This window comes from Antechinus flavipes, chromosome 1 (assembly GCF_016432865.1).
Source record: "Antechinus flavipes isolate AdamAnt ecotype Samford, QLD, Australia chromosome 1, AdamAnt_v2, whole genome shotgun sequence".
NCBI classification, from domain to species: domain Eukaryota; kingdom Metazoa; phylum Chordata; class Mammalia; order Dasyuromorphia; family Dasyuridae; genus Antechinus; species Antechinus flavipes.
In genome coordinates this window covers 204886093-204905934 of record NC_067398.1, presented here as the reverse complement: position 1 = coordinate 204905934, position 19842 = coordinate 204886093, and positions in this window count along the sequence as shown.

The window sequence follows — 19842 nt, the reverse complement described above, 5'->3', positions numbered from 1 at the left end:
TTCAGGATTTTAAGAAACAATTTATGAGAAATCAGCTACATTTGTGCTTTTTCAGGTAATATCTCTACTTTTGTAGACTTAGAAATTCCCTTCTGAGAAAACTATCTAAAGTGCTTTTAGTATATTTTTACAAATTCATAAACATCCATGAAATGATGGTAAGGTAATGGCACTTGACTAAGAAGACAACTGTCTGATCTCTAGGCAAAGTAGCATATTTGATAAGTGGTTTTTACATACAAATCATCTAAAAACAATACTCTCTTTTCTTTCTTTGCATTATAGACATACATATATATATATATATATATATAGAGAGAGAGAGAGAGAGAGAGAGAGAGACATATATATGTATGTCTATAATGTATATATACATACATACATACACATATAAATTATGAATACCCTTTTCATTTGGTACTTTTAAACCTTTATACTTATATAGTATACTTTATACTTAGCTCTACCTAAGGGCTATAAAATGGAATTAGATTATTTTATATATTTATTTTATATATCACTAACATTAACTTGTATATTAATCATATATAATAACTAAGCTAAGTTCAGTAAAACAAAGTCTACAAAAAATATTCTCTCAAAAACACTCTAGAAAGTTTATATTGAAGTTGACTTTTTAGACCACAGATCATCAAGAAATCAGGAACTTGTTATAAAAGAATACCTATAAAATTAATTACTTTTTTGTTTAATACTGGATATTTTCCATAGTATTAATTCAGATATCAAATTTCTCTGAATATTAATACTTTATAATACCATAAATAATTTATATAATATTTTAATGTTTATTTTACATTTATCTTCCTGCTTGATTCTTATAATAACCATGAAATGTAATTGAGGCTGATATAGATTATATGATATGTCCAAATTCATGTAGCAATTAAAAAATGAATTAGGAATTAACTCCACATCTTCTTCATTTCAAGTCTAACCCTCCACCAACTAATCCACCTAATAACCTTTCTTGTTTCATATGTTTTTATTTAATCATCATAAATTTGGGTTTATTCAGTCCTTTTTGACCAAATATTACTCAGTTTAAAATATTATACTTAAAAAAGGGTAACAAAAATTTGAATGTATTTAAATGTATTTTATTTTAAGGTACAGAAATACTATAATGACCTCTCAAGAAGGTCTATGGTTTCTTATATCTATAACATCTTTATGCACAAAATGTATTTGACTCATACATTAATATATTTAGTTGACAAGCAGAAAATATCAAGTAAAATGTGTCATTAAAAAATGAAGAATCTTCCTTTTAAAATAGTGAATAATTTAATTACTAATTAAATGGATAAAATCAACAAGTGAAACCACAATCACTTATTAATTATTGACTTTATGATAGGAACTGACAGTTCTTGGAATCCAAAGACAATAGGAAAAGAGTTGTTGCCTTCATGAAGTTTTTGTTCTAATAGGAGGATATTATTAGCACATATTAGTATAAGCATCAAAATGTACATTGAATATAAGGACATTTTTAGGAAAAAAGTGTGTTAAAATTGGAAGGATCGGGTAAAATTTTATGAAATATATGTGACTTAAACTGGGTCTTAAAGATGTAGCTGAGAACTGTACATTCCGGGAATGGGGGATAAGTAGTCAGTGGAAAGGCATAAAAACTAAAAATAGAAAGTAATGGGAACAGAGCATGCAGTAGTTCATTATGGCTAGATTATAGAATATATTTAAAATAAAATCAAAATTTCCACAGAAACAACTATTCAAGTGGAGCAACCTTGACTATAGATGAAGAAATGACCGTTATGTTTGATTACAGATTAGCTAATTATGGAGTCTTACCATTAGAAAGAGTAGCTAGGTGGCAAAATGCATAAAAAATTAATGAGATTAGTCAGAAAAACTCATCATTCTGAGTTCAAATCTGGTCTTAGACAATTACTAACTGTGTTTGCTTCAACTTCCCATCTGTAAAATGAGCTGGAGAAGAAATGGAAAGCCATCCAATATCTCTGCCAAAGAAACCCCAAGTGGGATCTTGAAGAACTGGACACTATTGAATACAACAAAACCATTATAAACTGGCTTCTATGTAATAACTGTCATTTGGAAATATTAACTTGCAATATGCCTATTATAGAAAAATGGGATTAAATAACTTTTTATGTATAATCAATATAATTTTGCTTGTCTTATCAAGGGCAGGAGAAAAGGCAGGAAGAAAGAAAAACTTGGAATTCAGAATTTTAAAAATATATATTCTTATATATAATTTAATGAAAAATAGTTTAATTTTAATTAATTAAATTAATTAATAATTTATTTATATTTATGCTAATTTTAGCCATCCTGTATTCCTCATTATCTCTCATTCCCCATAACCAAGCTGTTTTCAATTCCAGCTTATTTCATTTTTACAACATTTCTTAAATGATCCTCATTTTTTTTCCTCTGACATCACTCAAGTTCAGGCCCTTATGACCTCATGTTCTCATGTCTGTATTATTTCAATACAATACAATATATAAGTGTGTGTGTGTATGTGTGTGTATAGTCAAGAGGATAGTGTCATTCATAATGAAAAGTATAAGTTGGGGAGTAAGGACACTGGAAAGGTAGGAAGTGGGAGTAGATTTTGAAGGACTTAAAGCATTAATCAGATAAGTTTGCATTTGCTTCTAAAGAAAAAATGAAATTATGGGAGTTTATTGAGTAAGGAAATGACATGGTTGGACTTGTGTTTTAGTGGCAGAATTAAGTATTGATCACACAAATTCAGTTATTTATGGTTTGTTGAACTTTTTTTTATAATTGAGTTATTAGTGATACATAATACTACTATCAATTTCTCTTTACTTAGTAATCAAAGATAGTTTATTTTCTGGTTTCCTAGGTGTGTGAAATGCTTCACATAAACAACCACTGTATCTAGAGGCATCACCAGAAGCAGGGACTTACCTTCCTTGGATTGCCCTTCCTCAATTTTAAAAGATCATTCCCATTCATTCCTGCTAAATTTTATTTTTATTTTTTTCTGGGATAGCCCTCCCTCAATCTTATATATCTCAATCTTGTTGTTGACTAATTTTTAGTCAATAGTAGAATGAAATGAGGAACTTATAATAGCTCATTCAATATGACAACATAGCAAGGATGTTCAACAAGAGGACACATTTAGGACAGTTAGAATGTTGAAATAAGGAAAACACCTGTGTTTCTGAATTATCCATAATGTTCTGTCAGCCATGTATCAGAGCCCACCTAGTCTCTTTTGATTTCTTTATGGTAAAGAAATGAGGAAATGATTTCCATAGGCTGTTATTTGTCCTCAGAGCCAATTAAATATTCATAATCATCTCACTAACTTTTAGAAAGCAAGACTAATCTAACTTACATGATGAATGGGGGTTTGGAGTGCTTAGATTCTTGTTCAAAACATATTTAGTTTTGCATATGAGGTAGAATATCAGACTAATTTATTTTGCATTTTTCATTATTTATTTGGAGCATTTTTCAAATCTTCATTGATAAATTTATTTCTTGAAAACAACCTATTTATAATTTTTGATATTTAATGTATTGGAAATGACTTGTCTTTTCACATATTTGACATTAGAACTTTAGTTACAGAGATTTTTCCAATCCATGAAAGCTTCATTGATTTGGTTTGTGTAGAAACTTTGCAACTTTGTATAATCAAAATTGTTCACTGGTTTCCCCCCTCCATTATTTCATCAAAATTCATTCCACGGTTGTAAAAATATCTCTTTCCCAAATCTTCCATTTTATATGTTATATATCTAAGTCAGTTAATCATTTGTAGTTTATCATGTATATGGTATGAGCGGTTGATTTTGAGATATCTTCTCCCACATTGCTTTTTGGTTTTCCCAACAGTTTTTGTAAAGTAATGAGTCCTTATGCCAGTAGTTGGTGAGTATGATTTATTTAACAGCATGTCATTACATTCATTTGCTTTTGTGATATTGCATCTTCAGTTTATTCTGCTAATAAACTTTTCTATTTTAACTAATTCTATTTTAATAAACTTAACTATTTAACTTATTTCTATTTTAATTTTTTGATGATTACTGCTTTGTATCTCTAGTGGTGCTAAATTCCTTCCATCCCATCTTTTTTTTTTTTTTTTTTTTTTTTTTTACATTTTTTCTTGACACTTCTAACCATTTGTTCCTTCAAAGATATTTTGTTATTTTATTTTTTAAGTGACATGGCACTGAATAGATACATTATTTTCATTAGTATGGTCATTTTATCCTACTGACCTGATGTGATATGACCATTTCATTGCAATGATTAGTTTTTCCTAAAACAACAATAAGCTGTTCCATGATTTTATTGATTGCTTTCTGCCTTGCCTTAGCTTCCTGGAAACCTAAAGGCATAAAAAGTCTTAATCACGTGGAGCTGGGCTTTTCACATTTAGTAGATTTCTAAAAACCATAAAAGTCATCATTCCCTTCTCTGCCGACCAAATGTGTTTCCATACAGAGACAAAATGAAGAGTTAGTCCAAAGAAACTAAGTGCATCTATATACTTGTAAATCCCTGCTGTGTTAAGATCAAGCAACCTGGCTTTTATTAACTGCATGGTGACTTTTGAGTACCACAGTTTGTCATAACACTAAATTTGAATTGCCTGAGTGTTATTATTAGACTTGCTTCTCTAATACTTGAGCAACTAATATTTTTCTAATTATGTGATCTATTTCTGTATTTGATACTTTTAAATTGCATTCATATAGTTCTTGCATGTGTTTTGGTAGTTAGAAATACAATATATATATTTTTTAATTCTATGGTTATTTTGAAGGGAATTTCTTTCAGTATTTCCATATGGTTTTTTTTCCTATTTTTATGCAGGATAACTGATGATTTAGATAATTTATTTTATTTCCTGCTAGCATGTCTATGTTATTATAACAATTCTTTATTATATTTATGATTAATTCCTGAATTAGGACTGTGTAGTGACATGGCATTAATGCATTATTGGATGGGTATGATGAATCCCTGTGGACCCACTCTCAACTAACTAGTGTTCTGCCACTGGTTTTGACTTTTTTTCTGGTGTCATGCTTACAGTATAGTAAGTTTAAATTTTCCCTGTATTCTTTAGGAGTAGAGTATTACATTTTAATGTCCATTAGGGGAAGATTAATTAAATGTATAAACTTTATAAACTTAGCAGAATGCCTAGATCATACAGTGTGTTTGCTGTCATATATATATATATATATATAATATATATATATATATAATATATATATATATATATATATATTGGTGAGTTTGTGGCTCATAACAAAATATCCAAGGTCTTTCATACTGTAACTTCTTTGGAGAACCTTAGTCCTCCTTCTCCTATTCTTGGATGTAGTGTTAGAGTACTGTAGGTGCCTTATTGACATAGGATTTTGTAACTGAAGTATTCTGGTCTTTATATTTCTTATCACAAAGCATCATGAGCTCCATATGTATTTGTACTAGAGTACTAAGCTTAGTCTTTGATCCAGTCTTCCAGGATGGATCCCTTCTACTTTGTCCACAGATTTCAGTTTCTTTCTTTCTTTCTTTCTTTCTTTCTTTCTTTCTTTCTTTCTTTCATTCTTTCTTTCTTTCTTTTTTTCTTTAATTCTTTCTTTCTTTTTTTTTCTTTAATTCTTTCTTTCTTTCTTTACTTCTTTCTTTCTTTCTTTCTTTCTTTCTTTTTCTTTCTTTCTTTCTTTCTTTCTTTCTTTCTTTCTTTCTTTCTTTTTCTTTCTTTCTTTCTTTCTTTCTTTTTTTTTTTGTATGCAAACCTGGGATTAAAGATGATGCTTTAATTCTATAGTGGATTTCTTGTACATTTAAATTTTTTTTTAACTTTTGCTGGAGTTTGGATACTTGAACAGTTATAAGTTGTATGATCCTGAAAAACTCACTTTTCCTCTGTCTGCCTTACTTTCCTTACCTCTAAAAAAGGGGAAATTAATACCTCCTATCTTTTAGGATTATTGTGAGTAAATAAAATGAGGTAATGTTTCTGAAGTACTATATAAATCCTAATTTATTCAACTTCCATTCACTCCACAATCTTAATAAGAATTCTTCTATAAGACTTTTTATCACAATTTCTATGAATTAAAATCTCAATAAACATTTTCCCCACTCTGTAAAGAAGATTGGTTCAAGTTATTGATCTCTATTATATATTGACTAAATAGATGGAGACTTTTTAGTGGGAATCTGAACTCAGAACCTGAATTAAATTTGAGTATTTCAGAATTGAAATTATTCATACTGTTTAAATTATTTCAATGTTGTTTGCAATACTTCAATACCATATTGTTATCATATAAATAGTAAATTAAAGCTCTACTGAGTAAACAATTCAGTGCTCACAATTGTGGTAAAAGGGGAGGGATAAACAAAAATTTTAAGCTAAAATGAAAAAGTGTATTTTGGCAAAATTATAACTTCTTAACTTTTCTTTATGTCTGTCCAAACACCAACTTAATGTTTCAAAATTTAAGTAAATTATCTGCTACAAAATCCACTTTTGAAAATCATCTGGTTTTGATTTGTTATTGTCAACATAATTCCAAATTGCAAATTACTTCCTATTGGCATTTTTAAAATCACAAACTTAAGCTGTAGCTTTAGAGCACAAAATGTAGGATGAACTCTCTTCAAAAAAAAAAAAAAAAACAGCTCATGATTAAAAGAAATGCAGATACTAGAGGCTTTGGAGTAAAGGGCCATCTTTTCTCTCTTCATAAACATATATATGATGTTGTTGATCTCTTTTTCCTTCTTTTTTATTGAGATCTCAATTCCATACTCATGCCTGTCAATGTATTTTTTTTCATTAAAATAGAAATAAAATTTCATTTTGATGCCTGAAATTTGGTTATGAAATATAAATTAGTTATCTTTTTTCATTGTAATAGAAAAACATTTCTTGTGAATGTATGTGACTCCAAAATATTCTGATTTAAATTATTCAAATTTATTACTAAAATTATACTTTTTAAATGTGATTCTATAAAATTTCACAAGCTTAACAATATATATCCTATATCTTTAGAAACCCATTTCAGCTTCTGCATGAAATTTTCCTATACCAAGAGAAATAATCAAGAATTCAATTGAATTCAGCTCACTTGGAAAAGTGAGGAAAAGATAAGCAAGATGACAAAGAGATATTTAAGAATCTAAAAGAGATCATACATTTCAGTTGAATTGTCCATCTATATTGGTAGAAGGTATTTCCACATGGAATGTTGTTCTTATGCAAAAATCACAAATACATATTTTTCCTCCCTCTCCCCTCAAAAAAAAGTATATAAAAAGCTAGTTAAGAAGCTAGTATCTTAAGATGGTAACAGATTTCTGGACTATTGTTTAGAATAGAGTTATGAGACTCTCTTGCTCAACGATGTAATATTTCTGAAATCACTGAATATTTAAGCAATAAGACTTTAAAATTAAAATAATGTGCATGAGAGCCTTTCTCTTACTTATAACTTATAACCAGCATGCTGGCAAGCATAAATTATAATCATAGTATAAGAAGGAAACATCTAAAATCATAGAAAATAAAATTCAAGAAAAATCCATGTTCTCAGCTGTTTCGACAAAAATACTGAAAATGTGAGTACATTGAAAAATAAACTGATGATTTTTAGCATATATATCATTATGGTAACCTAGGAATTTCACCAAGACTTAGGTGGATGACTTACAGTGTATGATTATATTATATTATCAGATTGTTTGTCATTTTTGGGGGGAAGAAGGAGGAAAAAAATAATTGTAACCCAAAATCTTATGAAAGTGAATGTTGAACACTGCCTTTACATGTAATTGGAAAAAATAAAATATTAAGTGGGAAAAAATAATGAGAGTTTTTAAAATGTAGAATTATACATTAAGAAGACATATTCATGTGAGAAAAATCTGGAATAAGAAACAGAAAAGAAAATGAACACTCTAATCATAATATAACAGAAAATACCTCAACAGAAAGTGGAACTGAAAAAGTAGTTTAGGAAATAGATGACAACCCTGACAATGAGATATTATGATGGATGATTTCCATTGTCCAGAAATCCCAATCTCTCTCTGTTTCTCTCTCTGATACTGTCTCTGTCTCTGTCTTTCTTTAGCTTCCTCCCTTTTTCTTTCTCTCTCTCTCTCCCTCCCTCCTACCTCCTACTCCTCTTGATTTGATTTAATTACAACTTCATCTTTAATAAAAATGGAAACACCAATGAGGAGACATGCCATTCTGAAAGTAAGTTTTAGCAATTAGGATGAAGTTGGGAGCGATGGCCGAGTGAGTAGCCATTTTATCTCATATGGAAGAACAAAAGGTTGAGAATTTCCAGGGAATTAATGAAAAAAAAATCAAATGAAGGTGGCCTAGCTGTACCTGATCTAAAACTATATTATAAAGCAGCAGACATCAAAACCATTTGATATTGGTTAAGAAATAGATTAGTTGATCAGTGGAATAGATTTGGTTCACAAGACAAAATAGTCATTAACTATAGCAATCTAGTGTTTGACAAACCCAAAGATTCCAACTTTGGGGATAAAAATTCTTTATTTGACAAAAACTGCGGGGAAAACTGGAAATTAGTATGGCAGAAATTAGGCATGGACCCACACTTAACACCATATACCAAAATAAGATCAAAATGGGCCCATGATTTATTCATAAAGAATGAGATTATAAATAAATTACAGGAATATAGGATAGTTTACCTCTCAGACTTAGGGAGGAGGAAGGAATTTGTGACCAAAGAAGAACTAGAGATCATTGTTGATCACAAAATAGAAAATTTTGATTACATCAAAGTAAAAAGCGCTTGTACAAACAAAACTAATGCAAACAAGATTAGAAGAGAAGCAACAAACTGGGAAAACATTTTTACAGTTAAAGATTCTGATAAAGCCTTGTTTCCAAAATATATAGAAAAATGACTCTAATTTTTTTTAATAACTTTTTATTGCTAGAATGTATGCCAGGGTAATTTTTTACAGCATTATCCCTTGCATTCACTTCTGTTCCGATTTTTCCCCTCCCTCCCTCCATCCCTTCCCCCAGATGGCAAGCAGTCCTTTACATGTTGAATGGGTTGCAGTATATCCTAGATACAATATATGTGTGCAGAACCGAAGAGTTTTCTTGTTGCACAGGGAGAATTGAATTCAGAAGGTATAAATAACCCGGGAAGAAAAACAAAAATGCAAGCAGTTTATATTCAAAATGACTCTAATTTATGAGAAATCAAGCCATTCTCCAATTAATAAATGTTCTAAGCATATGAACATCCAGTTTGCAGAAGATGAAATTGAAACTATTTCCACTCATATGAGTGTTCCAAATAAATATTCATCAGAGAAATGCAAATTAAGACAACTCTGAGATACCACTATATACCTGTCAGATTAGCTAGGATGACAGGAAAAGATAATGCTGAATGTTTGAGGGAATGTGGGAAAACTGGGGCATTGATACATTGTTGGTGAAATTGTGAATACATCCAACCATTCTGGTGAACAATTTGGAACTATGTTCAAAAAATTATCAAGCCCTGCATACCCTTTGATCCAACAATGTTACTACTGGGTTTATATCCCAAAGAGATCTTTTTTAGATTTTTAATAACTTTTTATTGACAGAACAAATGCATGCATAATTTTTTTTACAACATTATCCCTTGCACTCACTTTTGTTCCAACTTTTCCCTCTCCTCCCTCCACCCCCTCTCCTAAATGGCAGGCATTCTTATACATGTTAAATATGTTATACTATATCCTAGATACAATATATATGTGCAGAACCATACAATTCTCTTGTTGCACAAGAAGAGTTGGATTCAGAAGGTAAAACTAACCTGGGAAGAAAAACAAAAATGCAAGTAGTCTACATTCATTTCCTAGTGTTCCTTCTCTGGGCGTAGTTGATTCTGTACATCATTGATCAATTGGAACTGAATTAGATCTTCTCTTTGTCGAAGATATCCACTTCCATCAGAATACATTTTCATAAAGTATTGTTGTTGAAGTGTATCATGTTCTCCTTGTTCTGTTCATTTCACTCCGCATCAGTTCATGTAAATTTTTCCAAGCCTCTCTGTATTCATCCTGCTGGTCATTTCTTACAGAAAAATAATATTCTATGACATTCATATACCACAATTTACCCAACCATTCTCCAATTGGTGGGCATCCACTCATTTTTCAGTTTCTAGCCATTACAAAAAGGGCTGCCATAAACATTTCGTCACATACAGGTTCCTTTCCCTTCTTTAGTATCCCCAAAAAGACCTTAAAGTAGAAAAAGGGACCTGTACGTGCCAGAATGTTTGTGGCAGCTCTCTTTGTAATGGCCAGAGACTGGAAACTGACTGAATGCCCATCAGTTGGAGAATGGCTGAATAAATAAAGTATAATAGGTCATCAAAAGTGATGGTAGATTCTCTCTACACATATGTTTTGAATAAGAAGTTAGATGATTAGGCATATCAAATTTGGAATTTCTTGTTTGGATAAGTTGGTTGTTGACATTTCAAGGAATTTCTGAATGTAAGAATTGAAAGATTTCAGTTAGTAGATAGTCCTAGACGTACCTGAAAAAAAAGGCTTTGAAAAACATACCTGATGGGTAGCTATCTGACTTTTTAAAAAGACTTTCAGTCAACAGGACCAGCCACTTCTATACCTGCACAGGCCTTCCATTGAGCGACCTCATGGTAGGAAACTTTCCCCTAACATCAGACCTAAATTTGCCTCCTAGAAGCTTCAAACTGTTGGCCCTGGTTCCATTCTCTGAGATTACACCCAGGAAATTTAAGTTTTCCAAATGACAGTCCTTGAAATACTTGAAGTTACCTGTTAAAACCCCTTTAAGTCTTATTGTGTCGAGAAGAAACAATTTAAAACATTCAAATACAGGATCATGAGAACAACGATCTAGAGCAAGAAAATATTTCAGAAACAATTTTTCTTTATTCTCCTTATTTTATAATTGAGAAACTAAGGTTCAGAATTGTTAAGTGACTAGCCCAAAGTCACACAGGAAATTATTACAAGATTATTACGTTATGATATGAATTTGAAGTCCTTTGTCTTATTGTGGATCCTTTTCAATTTATCAGTGCCATTCCTAAAATGTGTTGCACAAAATTAAATATGATACTTCGAAAGTGATCTGACCAAATCTTATTGACAAAAATATATTTGGAACCTATTGAATAATATTTAATAATAAATAATGACATTAAAGGTAAGGAATTTTTTTATTTTATTATGGCTTGCAAATACATTTTTTAAGGCTAGGGAAAAAATGCTCTCTTTTCCCTAGTAATTGACCTCTCATGTCAATGTTTATCTTTTGACATAATATTTAAACCTTTTGAGGAGTATGTTTGCATATTGTATTCCTCAAATGTACATGTACATTGACATCCTTCCATTTAATTTATATCACTTTCCCTTTAAAAGAAAAAAAAAACATGGAAATGATACAATTAATTCCATGCCTGAGCAGCTAAAAGGGATTTTATGTTTCAGGGTCTCTGGGGCTTTTCAGGTCTGCAGATTATAATGTAGCAATTAAAGTTAGCACTCTAGTAGTACTCTCATTATCTGAGTAGGTCTCTATCATCCATAATTGACAGAAAAATTTTAATTCCAGACATTCTTAAATGCTGTCTGGAATACTGCATTAAGTAAAGGGGAAACTATATAGTGGGTCACATCACTTGTAGGTAGATTTAAGAAAGCATAATGTTAGAGAAGTTCAGGGTACTTCCTAGTTATAAGAAATGAAGATGGGAAGCTCTTAGAGGAAGATTTCAAATGACTGTTTAGTGTTAAACTGGCATGTGAGTAAAAAGATTAACTGATGAGATTGACAGCATGGAGCTGCTAAAACTAACCATGCATTTTCTCCATCCAGGTACTAGTCATCAATGTCACTTTATAGGCAAAAGCATCTTACAGTCAAAAAGCAGATTAGGAAATAGGAAAATGAAGTTATCAGAACAGAACCTTTATCAAAACTTCCTTTTTGGATTCTTACAATATGAGCACAAAAATACATAAAGCCTTCCACCTGCCCCCTCCTACAAAGGGAATAGATTGTAGAAAAATAGATAGGTATGGCTTCTCATTATAGTTAAGTTTTAATTAGCATCTTTTATTTGGAAATTTGTGGTGGTTCTAAGAGTAGAGATATTCCCCAAAGAGACAATTCAATAAAGAAATGTATGTATTATCACATTAACTTACCATAAGAAATATATATATATATATGTATGTATGTATGTATGTATGTATACAGTATCCAAGGAAGCATGAGAAAACTTAAACTGAGACTCTAAGAACATGCAGGACTGCAACAATGTAAATACAAAAGAACCAAAATAAAAATTAACGGAATATTTACCATAATCAAAAATCTTAATTCTGAAAAAGCATTGAAAAAATATATCTTCTTCACATCTTTGAAGAGGTGGAGTGCTCCAGGTGAAGAATATCAATATATTTGTAAAATTTCATAAAGGTTTCCCTGGCCTGATATTTTTTCTTAATTATTTTTAAGGTTTTTTTTTTATTACATGGGATCCTCATTAGAGAAAAAATATGCTCAGAAATAAAGGTTAGATTAAAAAAAAGTAATGATGACTGTTCCACTAAAGGTCACCTGATACATTATAGACATGCTTTAGAAAATAAGTGATTCACTGAAATTTGTCAAGACTAGAAATAATATTGAAACATTTTGATTGAAATCAATCACAATTAACTCTTCTTTCTCAGGGCTTAAGCTATTATGTTTCTTTGAGCAAATCTTTGTACATGGAGGAGCATGTTAGAGGATACATACAATGTAGCAAAACATAGAAATATCCAAATGCCATACTACAGAAGAATAATAAACCCCATATGGCGCACTGTTCCACTATGAAACCTCTCATTTGGCTTTTTCTCCCTCTTCCCAAAATAACTAGGGCCTGCAATAGCAATAGAATTGGCAAGTTAACAACCACTAATCCAGATGTTTTGATTCCCCTTGGAGTTAATAAAAGGCAAGGGGGCTACTCTGGCTAATGTCTACAACTGCTTTTTTTTTTTTTTCACACCCCCACCCCAGCTCAGCTGTTTAACTTCATTCTCATATTATTTGTTGCTAGGTATTACTGGCAAAGAAGAGAGATTATTTAAGAACAAAAGATCCTGCCTTCTTTCATGTAATATTAATCAATGGAGTTAGCTTATTGAGTATGATATTAACTACAAGTAACGATAAATGTCTAAGGTCAGAGTCATTTGATAATGTATTTTGAAAAAAAGCCTTGGCTGATGTGCAATTGACTGTGAAAGGTTATCCTGTTCAGTTCCATTTCTTCTGGCTATGACTCATTCTCTTGTATTAAATTGCAATAGTACTTCATAAAATAAAGACATTTTATCAAAATCAGAAACTTGTTAAAATAAATGTGAATTGTCATGTTCTGCCTGGAACTCAAACCCACAGCTTCTATCTTAGGAGAATATTACTTTTCCCATCAGCTCATTTGTTAGATACTATTGGCTTGATTCTAAATAGAGTCTGATTTACTGAGTCAGAGAGAGAGAGAGAGAGAGAGAGAGAGAGAGAGAGAGAGAGAGAGAGAGAGAGAGAGAAACATAGACAAAAACAGACAGACAGACAGACAGACAGAACCAGAGATAGACATATGGAGACAGAGGCAGAAAGAAAGTGAAATAGAGGGACAAAAATAGAAATTCAGAGAGAGACAGAGACAGAAATAGACATACAAAGACAGAGGACAGAAACTGATAGAGAGAGACAGAGAAACAGACAAAAAAGGAGAAATGGTAATGAATGAAGTTGAAAACAGATTTCTGGGTGTGAATCATCTGGACAAATTAAGTTAAGCATTTTAATAGAGCTTAATGAAATTCTATATCTGTGTCTTCATTACCTCACAGAAATAATTCCCAGGTCCAGTTTATTATTTTAAGTCATTTTAGATTAAAGCCTAAAAAAAGAAGCTTGGATCCTTTTCCCCATGCAGAGAAAACTGATTTTGTTAGGGCTACAAACTAGCATTTAACAGCATCAGTACTTAACACAGTGCATATTTCACAATAAGCATTTAATAATAAAAAATATTTATTGACTGACTCTCAAGTACATTCTATATTAGGAAATTGCTCCAAAGAATGTTTACTGGTACCTCCCCTGCCAGTATCCTGATTGCATCTGTAGCTCCTGTAAGGAACATTTCAATAACCTCCCTCCCAAAGTTTATTCTATAATTCTGGATCTGTCTTCTATTCCAAAAAACAAACAAGCAAAATACCCACAACTGTTGCACGTACCCCACAGATTATAATGCTTTGTGCTATTATTCTAGAGTCATTGACTTTATTTATTTGTTTTTTGGTGACTTTCACATATCCACTGTTTTTATTTCATTAGCCTCTATCTAAGTGAGTGACCTCCAGAAGAAAAAAAAAAATCCTTCTCAATCCTATGCTAAGTCACCTAGTGCCTGGCACCATAACATTCAGTTTGCTAGCTCATTCAAGAAAATTGCAATAGTTCAATAAAGCAGTTCTGTGCAGCTTTAATCAACATTATACCCTAAGTCCAATGTCTTATATCTAGCCCATAGTTATAAAAGGCTTATTCTACTAATATTCCCTTGGTTGAGGGAAAGATTTTATATTCTCCAAGGTACTGCAGAACCTATGATACCTCTGTTGAAATGTCCAAACATATTTAGGAAAAACTTCAATACTTCTCCTCCAATTCTTGACTTATTCCCTTCCCCCATAACAAGGTATACATATGAAAAAACAAGTTTTAAGAACAATCACAAATCTTTCAGGAAGGGAAGAATAGAGTGCATCTATTACCACTCTGGCATCAGTATTAGTCCTATAGAATAGCTCAGTGTCTAAAGACTTTGTCTCTTGTCTTATGATTTTATCCTATGATCCCTTTTTAGAAGATTTAACTTAGAAATGACAACTTGGAATTATTAAAGGCATCAAGTTGTCTTCATGGTATTTCTGCTTTCCTCTCAAATAATTTCACCTAATTTTTCAGTCACTCTGTTTTTTCCAAAGAGAAGAAATGGATTTTTGTCTTGTGGCTCTCTGATTCTTGTGTCTTTCCTTAAATATGAACAGAAATTATCATGCCCAGATGGAAGAGGTAATGACAATTCTCTGGGTCTTTGCAAAACCTCATATAACCAACTTATCCATTGGACTATATGTGTAATATTTAAAAGAAATTCCTACTGGATTTCAGCAGCTTTAGAACTTGAATTCTTAAAAACTCCTGGGCTTAGCTTGTTATCTGATTTTGCACCTAAAAAGGCACATAATTAAAATATAACAAAATTTTTAAACAAATAGATATAAAGGTGAATGCTGGCTAAGTTAACCAAATTTCTCCTCCCCATTTAACTGTCAAGATATAATGATCCTACACTCTTTTCAGGTGACAACAACTAATCAAAGATGTTGTCAAGTCTAGAAATCAATCTGTAATAGGTTTTAAACTAAGTATGAAAAGTCCTTGATTACTTCAGAAGTCCTTGAAATTCATTATATTAAGTTAAATGACTTTATATAGGAAATGACTTGAGAGTACTTAAAACATTTGACTACACTCTTTGGGATTTGTATTAAATCAGGAAGCTAGTTGAATTTTATATATGAGTATCTAGTAGTCTTAGAAAGGTAGAGTGGAAGTCTTCTCCTGAGCTAACCACCTGAGAAGGAAACATGTGACAGAAAGAGAAGGCTGAAAGACAAGCCTGTTTCCAGCCCCAGCCTCAGATTTGGTCTTCCCACCTTCCCTACTGGATCTTGAGAACTCTGAAGGTTATATAGTTTTGCACTTTACATCTATGTTCTAGAAACATTCCCAGAGCAACTGAATGGGAATATTTGAATCAGATAATAAGGACACATTTGACGTGATAAGGAAAGACTGATTCAAGACTGTTGAAGGAGGCTTGCACAAAAACTAAAGCATGTCTTAAAGACATTTCAGGAATTCTGCATGAGAGGGGAAATGACTTCCAGAAACCATAAGCAGTGAATTGAAATTTCTATTTTACCATAAAAATTTTATATAACATTGAAAATTTTGGGGAGATATTTTATTCTCATTGTCCTTTTCATATTACTTTAGTAAATAATTTTGATTGACTAAAAAGGTTGACTAATTAATTGATCTCAACTAATAAAGTAGGACAACTAGATGGAGCAGTGGCTAAACTCAGGATGATTCATCTTCCTGAGTTCAAATCTGGCCCATGACACTCAATTAGTTCTGGGATCCAAGGCAAGTCACTTAACTCTGTTTGACTCAGTTCTTTTCATCTGTTAAATGTGCTTGGAGAAGGAAATGGCAAACCATTCCAGTATCATAGTCAAGAAAATCCCAAAATGTCAGACATGACTGAAAAGTGACTGAACAACCAAAATAAGGATTGGGATTAATATGCCAGTGAAGGTTAATGATTTATAGAATTTGGAAGAAAGAACACCCCAATCCTCAGGTTTAACTCTAGAATGCAGAGAGGATATAATGAATGTGTTCTGGAATATCCAATCTGTTAATATGAGTGATCATTGGAGGAGTAAATCCAAAACTTGTATTACAGATGTGCAATAGTTTCCCTAAACAGTAATGGGTATGCATTAGCCTAAAGCACTGTGGCCTATTAAAAAGTTTGCTTTAGAAAAACTTATTTCCAAGAAAAGAAAAAAAAAAAGTTGTTGTTTTCTATCATGGCCATTTTACCTCAAAGTTGTTGTCTAGGTTTTTTGTTTGTTTTTTTCATTCAGGCTGTTGCTAATGTTGTCTGATCCTCTCACTGATCACCACTGACATGTTGGCAGCTGTCTGATCCTTGACTGTTCATCTACCCACTCTACACTAAATGATGCACACTTCTGTAGAAGAAAAGTGAGGGTGGGTGATTTTAAATGGGATACTTTTCCAAGCACATCATTTAAAGGCCCATTGTCTCTGGGAATAACATAAGCCTGTCATCATCTGCCAAATTTTGAACAATTCTTTGGTATCATTAGTCATTTTAGAAGTATTTTTTAAAAAGTGTCTATCTAATCTAAGGTGCTGCCAATGTTTCTGAGTCCTTTTAAGCTTCCATTATGGTCTCTTGAAGCTGGAAAAAAAAACTCATCAAATCATATGGAGGGAATAACAATTTTCAAGGAATCTACCATGTGCTAGGAATTGTGCTAAATGTTTTTCAAATGTTATCTCATTTGACTCTGACAAAATCCCTTGAATGAATAACAGTGAAAAATTAGGACAGGGTCTCATAACAAGCAAATGCTGATGAACTCTTTTCATCCTGAGTCCAGAACCAGCACTATCCATTAGGCAACCTATCTAAACCTCTCTCTCCCTTTCCTTGTCTTCCTCTTCTCTGTGTCTATTTCTCCTGCTTCCTCCTTCTCTCTTCCTCTTTCTCCTCTTCCTTCTTCTCCTACTCCTATTCTCCTCCTTCTTCTTTTCTTCTATTCCTCCACTTCTTCCTTTCTCCTCTTTTCCTCCTCTTCCTCTTCCTTCTCTTCTTCCTCCCCTTCCTCCTCCTCATTCTCCTCTTCTTTTCATTCTCCTCCTCCTCCTCCTTCTCTCTTCTTCCCTCCTACTCTTCCTTCTTCCTCTCTCACAATAAATCTGTAAATGTGTGATACTTACACATACCTATTTGGTAAAAGATACCAAAAAAAGTATTTAATTTTTGCACTACATTTATGCATTACTTATGGTACATATAGTCAGTCTCATGGTAATTCCTTCAGGGACTTGTTGACATTCTCCTATATAGCTGCATATCAGTAAATTAATTTTGCTATTTAAAGGTACCATGTTGTCTTTTCTGTATCACAGAGGAAGAAGTGTGACATTGCTGGATGTGTTAGCTTGTAATTAAAAGACTTGAGTTCAAATCCCCAATCTGCCACTATATATTTGTGACATTAAATAAGTTACTCCTCTGGGCCTCAGAATTTCCTTTTGATTAATTAGTTGGCAATTATTAAGCACCTACTATATTAAAAACTATCTGCTCAGAACTGTAGATACAAGAACAAAAATAAGAGTTTCTATCTATAATGAGCTTAAATTTTACTTGGGAGTAGAAAATATGTATATTTATATATGAAATATGTACAAGGTAATTTGGAGATATTAGAAAAATTCTTGTATGACTTCTAAAATCCCTTCTAGCTTTACAGCTATGATTCTTGTTTGCAATATTTAATTATGACTTAAATATAAATTTAAATATGATTTAAATATGTAATATTTAAATATGATTTAAATATGTAATATTTAAATATGCATGGGAGGAAATTGCACAAGGTCTTTGGATATGTGAATGTCACATAATAATTTTATTGAAACATGATTGATTGGGAATAATGGTATTTTTTTAACATAGATATGAGAACCATAGCCTGCTATACAAATGCAAACATTTCCAATGTGAAAATAATACAATCAAAGTTAGCACAGAGCCACCACCTATGAAGATGTCAAGTGAGAAATTTATAGGTTCCTTTCTACTTTTATCTCATCTATTACCTTTACTACCTTTGGAAAACTATGAGGAGGCTTGAGAGATAATATTACAGATTAGCTGAAGCCATTGTACCTGTCACAAGTGAACATTGCCTAGGACAGAAAAGGAATACATAGGTTTACACAGGAGAGTTTACATTGCACCAGAAAGAAAACTCATTTGATTTTTTTTTTTATCAGATCCTAATAGATGTAAATAATCTTCTCTGCTACTCTCAGGGAACAAGCATTCTCAAGAACATGAAAGCATTAAATATAAATCAATTATATGATGTTGATGAAACTATGCCTGTCACTTAATTACTTTCTCTCTGTCTCTTTTTCCTATAAGATGAATCACAGAGACATTTGTAGTAATTTAGATTGCTGTGAAGACAAGAAACTAGCAGCCCAAATTTGTTTGTAGTTATTATCCTTCTATACCCCTAGGAAGGGAACTAGAATTACAATATAATCAGCCTATTCATTTGAACTCAATTTCAAAGAAATATAATGTGTCTATTTCGTGCAAAGCACTGTGTTAGTAGCTGGGGATACAAAGATAAAAATGAAACATTTCCTGCCTTCAAAAAGCTTAGAGTCTTCACTTGGCAAAAAAATAAGCATGCGCATAAATAGATAAATATAAAGTTTCTTCTACAATTAACCCATAATTGAACTTCCTTTCAATTACTGCAAATCACCACTAACATTAGAGGTTAGAATAGCTGTTCTTAGTTTTAAAAACTATTTTGATAATTACATTCCAATATAATTGGTTTCCTTTGTATTTTGTTTTATGCATTTTGGAGAGAAAAACGAAACTGAGACAAACTGAGCTTTTTTTTTTTCTCTAAGCAATTTATTAACAGTGATACCTGTAACAGTTAGTAAATTAAAGCTCTCAGTAAGGTAGTGACCACTATAAGAAGGGGGAAATTTTCTTTAATAAGAAATAAAGAGTTCTGTGTGGTTGGGGAATATCTAGCAAATAAGGAATGTTAATTGTTTTATGGGCCTCAATTGCGTCTATCAATAATCTTGGCTAGAATATTAAAACCACAGAAATCAGGACCATCCATTAGTATTGCCTTTTGAGAAGAGCAAACTATATCTGATTTCACAAAGAGAGACAAAGGCAGAAGAATTATCTTCTTGGAGGAGATTCTAAGCTGGTTTGTATTTATAGAAAATGCATGGAT